The sequence below is a fragment of the Perca flavescens genome, chromosome 6, assembly GCF_004354835.1.
Source record: "Perca flavescens isolate YP-PL-M2 chromosome 6, PFLA_1.0, whole genome shotgun sequence".
Lineage (NCBI taxonomy): Eukaryota > Metazoa > Chordata > Actinopteri > Perciformes > Percidae > Perca > Perca flavescens.
Genome location: NC_041336.1, coordinates 11764202 through 11780884, shown reverse-complemented (window position 1 = coordinate 11780884; position 16683 = coordinate 11764202). Strand labels below are relative to the sequence as shown.

The 16683-nt window shown below is 40.7% G+C and overlaps 1 protein-coding gene across 1 annotated transcript in view; it reads right to left on the bottom strand.

The window, feature by feature from the left end:
- il21r.1 (interleukin 21 receptor, tandem duplicate 1) overlaps window positions 1–16337 on the bottom strand; it is a 52570-nt gene extending 36233 nt beyond the window's left edge. The window contains exon 1 of the mRNA XM_028580548.1: window positions 15879–16337. The gene's annotated coding sequence lies outside the window, so the exon portion shown is untranslated. The remainder of the gene's footprint in view (window positions 1–15878) is intronic.
- Window positions 16338–16683: the final 346 nt, after the last annotated feature.

Here is a 16683-nt window from a genome sequence, read left to right as displayed (position 1 = left end):
AGCCCGACCCGAACCCGAACATCATTTCTAAATATCTGTCCGAACCCGGCCCTGCCCGTCGGGTACTGCCGGGTCCCGACGGGCTCGGTTCGGGTATCCATCCTCTAAGGGATATGTAGACCAGAAAGGGGGAAATCCCACACATCCCCCCCGGCAAATCGCACCCTGCCCACTTCCATCCCCAAATACAATAAGTCTGTTTTTTAAGTTTGTATACAATTTTTTTTAAGTGTTAATGCCTCCAAAGAATAGAGAAAAGTCTCTCGCAACCCCTAAGATTTATAAAAAATGTCAGAACAAACTACAAATAATTACTAAAATGTTAGAAATCATTACAAAAGTACACATTTTTAAGCTTACTTTTTGTTTTGTGAGCTTTGTCAGGCTAAACACTTTTATTTGATTGCTGCCCTGTTCTGTCTACCATTCTTTTCACTTTTTTTTTTTTTCACAGTCATGAGTAATATTCATGGTGTATTGCATTATGTCCATGAAGATGATAGTATCCTACATAAGTGGTTCCCAAACATTTTGGTTTGTGACCTCTTAAAATGAACCATTAGTTACTTTAATTTTAAACATTATTTTTCAGAGGCCTAAAGAGATACATTTCCCCAGTAAAAACAATCATATCAAATAATCATATCTTCTTTAGAAGACTTTTTTTCTGATCCTTTCCCTGATGATTATCTCACAAGCCCCTGAGATTTGTCCTGTGACCCCTTATAGGGATCCTGAGAACTAGTTTTGGAATCACTGTCCGACATGACCACGCTAAACATCAAGCAGTTCTTATATACATGCTTGTATACATGCATTTTTAAGTTCTGTGTATTTATACTGTGAAAGTACCATACTCAAACAGAAACTATACTGTTATGACTCATCTTTTAAAGTTGACCACATAAGATGTAATAATTTAATTATCTGACTGACTCATCTTTTTTCACTAGAGTAAATAGTTCAGTGTATTTGCTCCATAGGACAACAAAAAAGGATGAGTAAGAAGGAAATGTCCCTTTTCTTCTATTTTGGTTTGTCCTTTGAATAAATCCAGACAAACCGTTTCCCCAAAAAAGCCTCCCTCAATCTGGTGCAAAACACTTAATTCTAGGAAGAAATGTAATAATTATATTCTTTTCATGACATAGCAAGTCCTACATTTGAGTTTTATTCGAAAAAAGTAGCTATTTTCTTTTTTTTCTTTTTAGTACAGCTAGATTTCTTGTTGATGGCAATGACCTGAGTCTGAACTTCGAGCACAGCTCCAAGTAAATTGGCCCAGGCCCAGGGTCAAAAGCTTGTCAATATCCCTTGTTAAACCCAGGTCCCTAATGTAAAGAGGATTAGTCTACGGCTGGAAAGTCATGTCTCTATCTCTCAAATGTTACAAGCAGGCGACTGGTTAGCTCACCTGGTAGAGCGGGCGCCTATATGTAGTGGTTTACTCCTTGACGCAGAGGCTGCCGGTTCGTCTCCAACCTGTGGCCCCTTGCTGCATGTCATTCCCCTTCTCTCTCCCCTTTCAAGTCTAAGCTGTCCTATCCAAATGAAAAGGCCTGCCCCCCCCCAACAAATGTGTACACGCTTAACACTGCTTAATCATCCAAGATTGATTCCCTTAGTTTTACACTATCAGTTACAGTCAGTTTACCCTTAGGTCATAGCAGGTGGTGGCGTCCCGGAGCTGCGACATTGGAAACCAATTCCATGGAGACCAGGTAGTGGACTCGGACCATGGGTGAAGACTGACAGGTGGTCAGTAGTGGGTGGGTGGGGGGCACATTTCATGACCTCGGATGGGGTTTCACCTCTAGGGCCAAATGGAGGTCAGTTTTTCCAGGTTCCAAATTCAATTAGATTCACGATTTTAAGTCCACGATACGATTTTCTCACATTTGTTTTTAACAGAATGAAATGACATGTGAAATGAATGAAAAACATTCCTTTGTTTATATAAACTGTGCAAAACAGCAGATGTGTCCTCTTATCAAAAGTGAACAAAATTTATCAAAATTGTAATAACAATTTATAACAACAACTTTGATCACCAGTCGTTTTGTTTAACGACAAAAAGAAGAAACTAGATGGCTGAAAGGGTATTTTACAAACAACATGGAACGCAACACAACCTTACGGAGCAGGACCCAAACGCAACTCAGTGTCCATGCTGCCAAAAGTGCTGCTAGTCTCCTCTGTGTCTTTAGCTGCAGACAGTAGTTCATCCCGGTGTTGGAATCCTTTCCAGTGAAATATAGTCACACTTGACACCGTTTAGCTGTCAGCATTTTAACCGTGTTTAAGCTAGATAACATTACTAGCTAACGGTAGGCTAACATTACCTGCTGAATGTTAACTAGCGTCACGCCTTAGTATGTTCAACCATTTAAATTGATGAATGATTTTTACCACTTTTATCTTCATCCTTTAACTTAATCTTTAGTGGATTTGATGTATTAATTTTAACTGATCTCTTTGTCAGTGTATCATTTTACGTTCCTCTCCTATTCAGCTGTGGATAAACTAAAATTCCTCATATGAAATTAACTTGTCAGCATGTGTGTGTATCATCTCTTCCTCTAAGGAAGTACCATTTGCACATGCTCATTGTTTTGGGTGCGTTACACATTTGCAGAGGAGCAACACATAACATCTTAATGAGCAAAGCGTCTATCAGAATCCACAGTGGCATCTCCTGTTCCCTGCTTATGGGGAAGAGTTGTGAGTGTGTCCCATAATTTACCGGTTTATTTTTACCCCTAACCTTAATCCAGAGTGTCCTTCACTGCTGCGAGTGTGGCTTCATGCAGAGTGACAATCTGTAGGTGGAGAGGAAGCAGTTTGGGAAAGAGCCAGACTGAGTTTTGATCTACCCCTTCTCAGAGAATAGTATTTCTCAAAGACTGAATAATTATTGTTGTTTGTTCCACAGAGATAGAGCAGTGATTATCTGGTACCCAGTGTGCTAACTTTTTTTAGTCATCCAACAAAGGCCCTCAGTTTGTAGAGCTCATCCCTTTGTAGCTTACGGACAGACTGTCAGGTTCTAGTCTATATCCTTGACGTTCCACTTCCGGGACTGCTCCGTTGCCGACTGAAATTCCACCGGATATCACTCATTTAGGCCGGATATCCGTTGCCTTGGGCTACCTTTGTGTCTGCATTTTAAACACCAGTTGACTTATGAGGACTATGGTTAACCTTTTCTCAGATCTCTGCAAGGTAAATCCAGACAGCTAGCTAGACTATCTGTCCAATCAGAGTTTTCTGTTGCACGACTAAAACAACTTTTGAACGTACACATGTTCCACCAAAACAAGTTCCTTCCCAAGGCTATTTTGCAGCGGTGGAGGAAGGTCTGGCAAAGTGAGACTAGTCAGTCGATAACACTGAAAGTACACAAACACTCGCCTGCAACAAGAGTACATGCATTGCTAATACTGTCCATACACAATCTGTGTAATTAAGAACAATTGTTCACAGATTGTGTGCACGCGCGCACGCACACATGCACGCACGCACACACACCTGCATCACCCAGCACCAATTACCACAGCTGTGACCTCACATGTCCGGGTCAGTGATTCCCACAAAATGGACAAAAAGAAACTTGTCCTGGAATCTTGGGTGCCATTTACTCTGCACTGAGCTCCCCGGGCAGACAATGCTGCAGGTGAGAAGTTGGACGGGGCCCTGTTACAGCTTGGCAGAGGCACAATGAAGCCCTGTGGCAGTGCCTGGAACGGCTGCAAGCCCATTTACAGATGAAGTGCCAGGGTAGAACTTCTTTTGAAAACAGCGTTTTCAAGATGAGATATCTTTATTATCTGAGTTTTGTCACAAGCTTATTCCACTGTGTTTGTGAGCAAGATAGTCAAGATGGTTCCACTTCATTTATGCTTTGACAGACTTCACCGCAGAGTCTACAGCCGACGGCCAAGTACCAAGTACGTTCGCCGCCTGCGTGAGAGAAAATAACTCTCCATACCAGCAGGCGGCTGTAATCTATTCGTTCATTCAACAGGGGAAACGGGATAATGTTGCTATGGTACTCACAACAAACAGCATTTGCTCGAGCAGCAGCAGAACCGAGCACAGCCTACGGCCACTCTGTGCCTTTCCCTGGCGGTCATCCGTTCTCTCGGCAAAGATGTCTCCCTACAGTGGGAGCGGAGGGACTGAATGGCTAGCTAACGTTAGCTTGCTAATTTCATTTAATTTCCACCCAACATGCCTTCATCATACACTGGTTACCGACAAACATGTCACTCATCTGGTGATAGCAATGTGCTTTCCTATGATGTGACATTAGCGTGTGAATTAAACATTAAGTTAGTACATTTTAACTTATTTAGAGGCTGGCCGGCTGGCTAGAAAGCAGAGAGAGAGAGGTCTTTTACGGCCTTTATATTAAATATCATGGTATATGATATTAGTTTATTAATGTTACTTTATGGACATAATGTGCAAAAATAGTTATTCCAATTGTTTGAGCCAGTGTGGTTTTCAGAAGAAACATTCAAACGTCATTTTTGACAGCTCTTACGTGTATTGTATTGATCAGATAAGATGAAAATGAGGAGCCTTGTGTGTGCCTGTCACAGTCTGTTTGTTTTCTTCACTCTCATTTTCAAGCTGAACATGCAGTCTAGTCACAGTGCATGACTTGTCAAGATTATGAAAAATAAAGTACTTGAGTTTTGTGTAGCTTTAAACTTCAGTTTTATTATCTGCCATGCACATTTGCTAAAAAAAACAAACACTATATTACCACAAAACCAGGCAGCTCTTACGTATGTAATTGCATGGTATTTCTAACTAATTTTAGGTTGTACACTTTTAATAAAACATCCAAAACAGATTGTTGCATAAAACTTACATGAGCATTTTTACATCTTCCACCTCTATGGTTACGGTCTGGTTAAATTAAGACAAATACAGCTAGTTGGTTATGTTTAGGGAAAGATTGCCTTCTTGGTCAACACAAACCAATGATGACATTTAGGAGAGACCGCCCAAGAACGGTTGGAACAAAGGGAGGGTTTTAACAGCACCACTTGCACCAAGAAGGGATGAACTTAAGAGGCATGAGATCAATTTAATGTATTACCACTTCCTTCCTTCCCTGGAATGTGAAATTTTGTTTGGGATTTTAAAGCCAAAGCACTGATTTCCGGGTATGAAAGAGATTTTTGGAATACTGAATTCTGATACTGTTAAAGTTAGAATTTTGTTACTTGTATTAGATTAGAGAGTTGTCGCTTCGGTAAAATGTGAGGTATTTAATCTATGCCACTTTTTAAACCACCATGCTGCTACAGCTAGGTAAACAATAGCTGTGTTTTCATTTAATTGTCAAGTGAATTTTAAGCAAACTTTTGAACCACTTTTAATTCTTCATTGTTATTGTTACAACTTACCCCAGGATGTGTTAAAACTTACCCTGGTAGTGAGACATGTTGTAACAACGGAATACATTGTAATGGACATAAATTGAATCATCTATGATATAGTTGGAGATGTTGAAAACATTGCTATTTGTAGTAGATGAATAAGGGTACTCTGTGGAGAAATTTCAGGGAGTTACAGTATAGGTGCTGAGACAAAAAGTGTTACATTTAGTCAATAAAAATGTCTACAAGTAGTTTGAAACAATATTACGTTAAATTTAACATTTTAACCAATTCTGGAAGGAAAATCTAATACCATAATATATTGAGTAGAATTTATTTTGATTTTATGAGGAAAACCTAAGTGGAAGGAAACGGATGAGACTTCACCATTAAAGCTAGAAGACTCAAGAAAGTCGAGTAGAGGTGAAATGAGGGAGAGAGAGGAGAGGAGCAAAGCAGGGGAAGAGCGTTGCTAATGTAGGAGCGCTGTCTTTAGGAAACAGAAGAGCGGAATGTGTTGCAGAGAACAGCTAAGGTCAACAACAGAGCCCTGCATTGATTCCACATATGTGGTAAGGTTAAAAAACTATCATGGGACCTTTGCCCCTGGGCAGTTTCCAATCATTCGGTTTCTCATAATCTGTGGAAAACCTTTCTGCTTTTCACAGTTCAATGATCACTTGTCTCTGTGCCCTCTTTGTCACCCGGACAGTTCAATGCCATGTACAAGTGATCTAATGTGATTTAGATTTCCCATTGCTTTAAGCAAACTGAATACTTAAACTACTGCAGGACAATTATATTCACACTGAATTGATTAGATGCAAGCAACCTAATAAAGAGTTGTAAAAGAAGATAATTAATATGCCTTTAGCCTCTTTCACACATAGTTACCAGTAAACCCAAGGTTATCCCAGTTACCAGGATTACCTACCAGGCACCACTAGTGATTTTCACTATTCACATATGCACTACATTCAGCAACATTTCCATCTTGCACATTTTCACACATGCCATGACAATGCCGGAATAGATGGGGCAAAGGACAGTCCAGCAGATGGCGCTAATGCAACATTTTTGGATGCCAACCGCCATGAAACTCAACAGAAGAAGAAGAAGAAGAAGAAGAAGAAGAAGAAGAAGAAGAAGAAGCTGTATGCCGGATGTACAGTATGTGTACGCGGTGGAAGATGTTTCTTATTATTTTCAGCAACATGGCAAACAGGGAGCTGTTTTTGTCTGGTGCCAATGTTCTTGTAATGTATATTCAAGTTTGCAAAACAAGTATTTTTTTATTTTGTCCTGTCTCAACCATAGATTGTATAATTGGCGGCTGTGGATCAAAAGCCCAACCGGAAAGGCCAGACACTAACCTAAGGCGCACAGTCCCAGTCTTCATATACACCTAAACGACGCCCGGAGCTGCCAGTAGCTCCTCATAGGATGCTCATTGGTTGACCAGCTGGTTATTCTACAGGACAGATTGTCATGCGATATGTGATCCTACGATTCTCATGGGATATCACGAAAATGGTAGCTGCCGTGCAAGGTAAGCCAGACACAGCAGTGGTGCGTTTACAATGTAATTGGTAACACAGGTTTTCTCATGAGTTTAACCGGTGGGAAAATGTCCTCTACTCATTGATTTGTAAACTAGCTAAAACTGAGCTTTATGGAAACTAACACACAGTGAAACCTAACTAGGGTTGGGCATCGAGAACAGATTCCTACTTGGAATCGTTTCAAAAATTACGATTCCATTGGAATCGTTTCTTTATTGGAATCGTTTGGAGGATTTGGTTTCAAATCTGATCATGGTTTCCAAATTTAACATGCGCAAGTTTTGGTTTCTGAAGCGGCCAGGCGCTTGTTGTGTTGCAGCCATGGAGCGTAGTAAGCGGTGCTCTAGTGTGGCTTTATTTTACGTTGAAAAAGCCCCGTCAAACTGCAACCCACCTTTGAATCAAAATAAAACTTTCTTCTTTTTGTGAAATAAGCGTGTGACCCGTTTCAACTCCACCCTCAAAGAATCGGAATCGAGAATTGATAAGAACCGGAATCGAAAGGAAGAATCGGAATTGGAATCAGAATTGTTAATATCCAAACGATGCGCAACCCTAAACCTAACTGATAGGTTGTGGGTATATACTGACATTGCGGCCAAGCATAAAGTACTTTAAATATCGAAACCGCCAATACATGTCCTTTATATTGTTGGATGTGTTAACAGTCAGTTGGCAACCAATAGTGATGGCCCCCTTCTGCACACAACACTCAATTGATAAACCCCGGGGGCCATGTGAAGATGACTTAGTGGGTCAAATGCAGCCTGCAGATAGTGAGAGCGATGCACTAACACGCGCACACACACAACGTGCAGCGCATACACAAAGTGGAAGCAGACGGCGCTAAAAATAAACCATCTGAAATATTTAACTTACTGACCCAGAAAACAGCCTCAGTGTAATATGTTTGCACAAGCAGAGGACACCACAGCGACAGGGCCATGATATAATTAGGGAATGACGGTAGCTCTTAATAAAATGCATGCTACATGCAGTGCTTTCTGCTGCAGGTTAATGCATCAAAGTCACACGCAAATAAGCCATGCGTTTTAGTTGTTGAGCCAATAAGGATGATAAAATCATGCAAAGAATGATTGAATCAGCTCACTTGGCATCATCTGTCTTTAAAAGGGACCCTCCAGCAATTTAGTCACATGAAAATGAAGCATGCAAGCAACAGAATCCTGATTTTTAGTCCCTTGTATGTAGGAATCAATTTTCAAAAACCCTGGATCGTACATTTCCCATAATGCAACCAGCAGCATCAAGTGCAATGACCAGATAGATGACTTAGAAGCACCTTGTGTTGTATTTTTGTTAAGCGAAATGTAGATTTAAAGTATATGTACAGTACTAACATTAATGCTACAATAAATAGGCTACAACAAATTACGACTTTGTGTTCTGTGTTTGCCAAGCCCCTGGATCAAACATTTTCTAGTCCAGTATAATTCAGTGAATACATTTTTGAAATCCCAAACCCAGAAGTTGAATGGCATCCACCTTCAAACAAGACTAAGAGTCAGAGATGCTAGCAGCTCTGTGAGGCTGCACTTAGGCACAAGGGTGCTTTGAGCTTGAAAGGCTAACATCAGCATGCTAACATGCTCACAATGACAATGTTAGCAGACTGATGGAGCTCTGGGCAGTGAGGAAGTGTAAGGTCAAACAGATCCAAGCAGAGCACGTCGGAAATTATAATCTATGCATTGTCATCCTGTCTGTTTTACTGGAATTAATGTATTGAATACATTCTTCTTAACACTATACGGTTATCAAAAACTATGTAAAATATGTATGTATGTAAATATGTTTTTTTCTTTATAAGTAGAGCCTAATGTTTCATATTTATAAAATGTCATGTAACTACTGATTTTTATTAATGACTACTTATATGAACTTGATTTGTCTACTGCATCAAACTACCAGTCTGTGCTAATACAACTTGACCTGTTAAGTTTCACCTTGTCTAAAAACTTAAACGGTTTAAGGTAGAGATGGCCCGATACCATTTTTTGCTTCCCGATACCGATACGATACCTGAACTTGCGTATCGGCCAATACAGAGTACCGATCCAATACCAGTGTGTCATATATTTTATTATGTTATAACAACTGTATACTACTATCCCTGTATGGATGTGATATTATTTCTATCTTTGCTGTCGGTCTGGCTCAGGTTAAACTCTTAGGTTAAACAATGAATGCCGTAGAACTTTCTTTTATTATCCAGTTTGACAGTCAGTTAGAACGGAAAAAGAACATAAACTACTTTAACGTAGATTTTCTTCAGGGCTTTATTATGTGGTATCGGATCGGTGCATAAACTCCAGTACTTCCCGATACCGATACCAGTGTTTCAGGCAGTATTGGAGCCGATACCGATAAGGATATCGGTATCGGAACATCTCTAGTTTAAGGCAATGGGTTTCCATGCAAATTTCTAGTAGATTCAACTAATTTGGGATAACAGTGTATGCTTAATCACCAGGCAACCATTTATATCTGTTCCAAATTTCATGGCAATCTATCCAACAGCTGTTGAGATATATGTTGAGATATATAGATTCAGTCTGGACAAGCGGTGGACCGACCGACATTGCTATAGAGCCATGGCTAAAAAGACAAAATATATTTTCAGCCATCCTTGCCACAGGTTAGACCCATGAAATGTTTTTAAAATTATTCTTTTTTTTTTTTTTTAATAATAAAACATAAACACAATATACAACAAAACACAAACAGATGGAGAGCCGTCAGAGCAACGGAGTACAAGTCCCAACCTGCTTGGATCAAGGGTCTAGCACAGCAGCAAACACCCAAAATAAGGCATCTAGATCTCATCAAGCAAAACCAAAAATGGTTTCCACACCTTCAAGAAGCAACCCTGTGAATTCCCCCTGCCAAAATGAATCTCTTCCATCCTAGCCATGGAAAGCATTTCATTGAGCCACCTCCTATTTAAAGTTATTCTTGAAGGTACATCTTGGTGGGGTGTCCTTTGAAAAATATATTTAATCTCACTGGTCCTGTCCTGTGAAAAGTTCATTAGAAGAATCAAGTCAAATGAAGTAAGAGTCAAAGTTCTTCAGTGACCCCAGACGTGCCCTTCTTTGGTTAGCCCGGTTGACGAAGAGGACATGAGGATTGGCATGGCCTCCTGTCCTGCTTGCAGCTAAACAGCCATGTCCATATTCAGCAATGATATTGGCCTTTAACCCCCAGTCTAGATGCCATTACCATTTTAGAGCGTCCGGGCTGGTGCACAACACTATCAATATTAATGTTCTGTGACTGAGGCGGCTTTGGAGGAACTTTCTCCCACATCAATATTGATGGTGTTGCCATACATTGGAGTCGGGGCCCTCTTTAAGGATTTATAAGAGGAACGCTGGTGGGGGGTGGTGTCTGAATGGGAAGGGGGCCAATGCCATTTTTGGTCTGCACCTCAATGATGTACATTTTCCGGCCGTTCAGAGCAATTTCTTTGGGAGAGGGGTGACTCCAGCCCACGCTTGATGAGATCTGAGTGGAGAGTGGTTGTGCCGAGACAGATCCAATTCCCCTGCAATACTTTGCCGGAGATGATAGTTATGGAAAAATGAACGTTTCATTTCAGGGGATCTGGGAATGCTAAATGGGGGTCTGTTGATTCTGGAGAAAGGGGTATTGCTTTTGGGACATCTTCACAAACAGCCCACTGTTGGGCCACACACGTAGACACAGATCCAATTCATTATAATATTAGCTTTGGAGATGCATTGCTCTATATATCAAGTGTCTAGAGGGCGTGCTCGGTAAAGAGTTTCAGACCTGGCTCTTTTGTCATGCATTCAAATATAAATCATACAAAGACAAAAAAAACAAGAGGAAATTAATGAAACTCAAAATGAACTTTGGCTCTGTCTTGTTCTCATAAACTATTTGCAAAGCCTACACTGGTGGTTGAGTTTTTCTGCTGCATTTGTCATGCTACATAAAATATTGTGGGTTGTAAAAGCCATGGAAAGCTAAAGAAGCACTCTGTTTTGTAATGCGGTGACAAAGCAGCAAAAAAAATTACGATTCTGTTAAAGCCATTGAATATCAGTTAAACTTGTTAAACACACATCTCTGAGCTTTTTACAAGAATGGACTGCGCAAGTTCGGCTAACAAGAGTTATTATATTTTTTTTGGCCAGCTGAACGAGTTTCAAACATGACACCGTATTACAACCTTATAAAGTAGAAATGGCACGGGTTAGCATTTCTGTCCACCTGACGAAGGTAAGTCCAGTATTCACTCTCCTTTTAGCTCCATTCTGGGCTCCAACAATTCCTAACGGAAATATCCAGCTGTTTAGCTGCTAAATGATCCATTACGTTTACCAGCTAGTTGCTAATTTTGTCGGTCTGTCATTTAATGCTGGGCAGGTTGCGTACAATGAGTTTTTTTAGAGCTCTTTTTGCTTAAAAAACAGTCAACTGCTGTGCCTGAAATTATGCTTTGAGAACGATGAGCGTGAAACAGTTGCAGGACGTTAAACCAAAACAAAAAGCTGCTTGTAACAGTGCAGCTTTTATCAGTATTGATTAACTAGTCTATCATTTTGGTCAATAATTGTTTTTTATTATCATTTAAGATTTCCACAATAATGAAATTCCACTGGCATGTTGTCTTTACATGTTGTCTTTAAACTGTTTACTTAGTCTGACCAATATTTGTAAAAAATAAATAAATAAAACTATATAATAAGAAACCCACAGACATTTCAATGCTTGATAAATGACTAAAACAATGATCATGAATGTAATCAATGCCGTTTCTGTCTAGCAAGTCATTGATTAATCAACTAATTGTTAAATGTAAATGTAAATGGACTGTTCTTATATAGCGCTTTTCTAGTCTCAACGACTACTCAAAGCGCTTTTAACAGGAACCATTCACCATTCACACACATGCATACACTGTGGCCGAGGCTTCCCTACAAGGTGCCACCTGCTCATCAGATAATCAGTCACACACATTTACACTCCGATGCGCAGCATCGGAGTGTAAATGTGTCTTGCCCAAGGACACTTCGACACGGGACTGCAGGGCCAAGGATCAAACCACCAACCTTCCGATTGGCAGGCAACCGCTCTACCAAAGCCCCAGCCTGCAGTGATTCCACCCACCGTATTGAGAAAGACTCCATAGTCAGTCTGTTTAACATTTAGATAGAATTAAGCAACAACAGCCTCATTACATCTCATCAGGTTATTGATCCCTCAAAGACCAGTGGCATTGTCACGCGTACACCGTCTCTCAGAACAACTGAGAATAAACATGTTGCAGAACAGAAAGCCTCTCTGCTCTGACAAGACAAGGGTCACCGATACAACTGTCCCTTCTCCTCCCCCTCCACACCCTCCCTTGCACTTTATACCCCACTACATTTTGATGGTGAGCCAGTAAGTGGGACCTCTTTGGGGAGACAAAGAGTGACCTCAATTCAATCTGGCATCCCACCTATCGATCTGGGCTGCCGTATCCCCCAGAGATGGACGTCTAGCTCGCCCTTGTACTGCAAACATTCACATTTAGCAACATGACAAAACATGTCTTTTTATTAAACAAAATCCCTCCACATGTCTCGCCTCCTCTACCCAAGTCTAAATTACACCAGGCCTTCCTCCTCCCACGTAGGGCACTGTTCATCTTTGGCGGGGCCTTTTTGCTAAATTGAAAGTGTGTCATAACAAATAGAGGAGGTGTCTAGCTTAAATGCATGTGACTGGCGCCGATGTCATCTCTGTCAAAGGAGCATCCCTTGTATTTTTAACAGGGGGACTGTGACATGGACCCAGGACAATTACTGTCAGAGCACACGGGGTGATGAATCCACTGCCTTATTGTGTTTGTCATCTCGACCTCTGGCTGGGACCTGATTGGTATGGTCGCCAACCTACAGACGGCTCAGATGGATGCATTGTTTCTGTCCTGCATGTGTAAATGTGTGCTTCATAGCACTACGCTATAACCTAATTGACCCTCACTTGGTTTGGTGAAATACTCTCGTGTCACGGGGTGAAAAATGGTCATGGAATGAGTCATCCATTTAGAAACAAATACGACAACTACGCTTGCAAAAGGATCGAGAGCATAGGTTTTGTGTATTGTCTTTGAACGCAACATTGGCTTGAATGGATATATAATTGTATTTTTGTTTTGTTTTATATAGAGCATGTTGGGACTGGGACATTTTCTTAAATTTTGAAAGTACTTAACACTCATTGCTTTTTGGTTTTTACTTCTTTTGTAAATACCCAGATTTAAAATTATTGTTTTCTGTTGCAAGAAGACACTGATCGGCAGATTTTACAGTGCATCAAATGACAACCCTAAACATGTTCATCTAATCTGTGGTCTTATTGATTTTCATTTATTTATTATTGACTGGTCTGTTTTTTTACGATTCAAATACAAATTGCTCCAACAAAGCACAAAATATGCACTAAATGCATTAAATTCCCACATTAACGTACGTTAACGTAGACCTACAATCATAACCACGTATTTATACTATGCAAAGTTATTTACCCACAAAGAAATTGCTGCACCTGGTTCTGATATTTACTGGCTCTGATTTGTATCTTGAAGCAACGTATTTTGCTTTTATGGTTTATGCTGAGCCCAGTGTTTGCAATAAATGGCAGGTGTGCAAAATTGAAGTGCAAAAGTAATTCAGCTCCTGCCATTCAAAGGAACTGTGTCAGTTTGATTTACCTGTAGACATAAACATGCACACACACACACACACACACACACACACACACACACACACACACACACACACACACACACACACACACACACACACACACACACACACACACACACACACACACACACACACACACACACACACACACACACACACCTTTGGGCCACATGTGTTTTTTATATTCATATGGCGAAGGGGAAAAAAAGTGCGCCTCCAAAATGGAGGTTGAAGGGTCATGGTGTTTGGCCAGGAGTGACAGCTCTGAAATGAAGGCATAAGTCAATCGGCTACTCCACACACACACACACACACACACACACACACACACACACACACACACACACACACACACACACACACACACACACACACACACACACACACACACACACACACACACACACACACACACACACACACACACACACACAGAATGGCAGTGGGCGGGTAAGATAGAGGGTAGGGGAGGTAGTTGGAGGAGGGGAGGCTAGGTGTAGGGGGCACAAGGTTACCATGTGAGGGGAGAGTGTAGGGGGCACAAGGTTACCATGTGAGGGGAGAGTGTGTGTGCGTTCAAGCGTGTGTGTATGTGTGTGTGAGAAAGAGAAAGAGGGAACTTGACATCATGTGTGAGAATCTAAATGCACAAACCTGTACTTCGTCTATGTCTCGGTCTTTGTGGTCTCTGTCTGACTGTTAACACTGAGAGCTACCAGCAGCTATTTACCCAAACACACACACACACACACACACACACACCTACTGACACACCTTGAACCCAAAGGTCAAAGACCATGTGTGTTCTTTCTCTCTGTGTGTCTCCCCCCACACACACAGACACTGGGTCATGGTGTTTGCTTACTCTTCTGTCACGCACCAAGCGGGCCTGTATCAACATTTGGGCTGCATCCCAGCGTGAGTGTGGGGCAACCCCCCACTTGGTTTAAAATCGTGGATTGATCTGCAGTATTGATTAGCACATGTGCCTATTTCCCTCATTGAATCAAAGTGCTCTTTGAAAAAAGAAATATCTGCAAGCAAGCAGTAGAATTACTTATCCCTGATGATCTTAGGTGCAAGTGTGTAACTAGAAAAAACTCTGGTTCTATGGATAGATGGGCAACTATAATCTGATGATTGCATCACAGATTTCAACACAGTCAATAGAGCAGCAAGGCCAAGATCGAAAAGTGGCTGATAGTCAGCCACTGTGGTAGATGCCAATCCCCTGGCGGCACATGTCACTCATTACAGCGGCATTTGTCGGTGGCTGATGGCATACCACTGTGGTACAGCGGCATTAGCCGAATCCCTGGCAGCACTGGCAAAGCAAAGTAGGCTACAATACGTCACAATTGGACTTACAGTACAGTAAATGCATTTAGTTACATCCCACAATGCAAAACAATTCACTTTCTATAGATGGATATTTACAGCCTGTGCATCAATTACCTTTATTTAAAAAAAGAAGAAAAAAAAACACCTTTCTTTGTATAACCTTACAAAAATTGACGGGACAAAACAATTACACTAAAATGACCGACAATATATAAAAAGACCTACACCGCAGCGGGTGCATAGAAAAATTGATACAGCATAGTATCACGATATTTTTCGTGGCAATACCGTATCGATACACAGAGGCCAAGTATCAATCTTTTATAATATATGTGTTGGTCAGTTTGTCTGCTTGACAATCCCATTTTGCAGCAATAAAATTGGAGTGAGATGAACAAACGGAGAAATGTATCTTTTTAGATACGACAGATGATGACAAAATTGTCCTTTCGGGACATCATTTGAAATTGGGAAAAATCTGAAGTTGGAAAAAAGGTAATACATAGCAATATATTGCAGAATATTGCAATATGTTCAAAATCGCATAACGATAATATCGTATCGTGACATAAGTATCGTGAGGATATCGTATCGTGAGGCTTCTGGTGATTCCCACCCATAGTGCATAGGCTAACCTTACATGTAACAATACCCTTTAACAGCAGAATAAACCATCAGCAATCAACATAGAGAGATACAGACAATAAATTCGACAGCAAGTGCACCCCAAAAAAAAAATCACATTACAGCGAAAAGAGAGTCTGCACAGTTTAACACGCCTGTTGAGTCCTCCTCTGTAATGACTTACAATGTTTCTTTAGGCGTACGTTACTTACCTGTCTGAACGTCATTTTGCGAGTCCTCCAGACTGTTAATACACAGTCTATGGTCGTCCCTGAGCAACGCGATATTGCCTCCACAATCTGCTCCAGTTACACTTCCCTGCTCGTTCAGTCTCAGTGTATAATATCGCCACACCAGTCCACTCAAACTTTCTTTCCCACCACGCTCCTCAAATAAAAAAAAAAGTTCCTCAGTGGACGTAGATGCCAGGATCCACCAAGCAAGTACATGTTAGCATTTAGCTACACACAGCATGCACCTGTTCTCACGCAACATCTTAGGTGTGTTTGATTCGGGTCACTTAGCGTGCTGGCCGGGTGGTGCATTAAATCAGTTATTTCTCGGTGACCCTCATTCACACTATACACTAAAGTCTCTCTATATTGTTATATGTTTAAGCAGTGATGGGAGTAACGCAATCCCGTGGTGAAATTCACAAGCTACCTGCCAAGTCATACTTCCGCTTTTATTTTGGTGAAAGTAACTCAAAAGTAACGCAAAAGTAGTGTAAATTGAATTACAATTCAGAGACAGAATATTGAAATATAGCTCTCAAATGACAGTAACTAGTAATCAATAATGTATTACATTTTGGAAGTAACTTGCCTAACACGGTTAAGGACTCACATATATTTAAACTGTATAAAGGCTTATTGTTTTATTTTATTTCATTATATTCTAATTTAAATATCTGTGGCTAGTTCTATTTGTGTGTAGCATGGAGGGCTACAACTTACATTTCATTGTGCAATCCTGTGTTGTAAAATGACAAATAAATGAACCTTGTAATGTGTATGC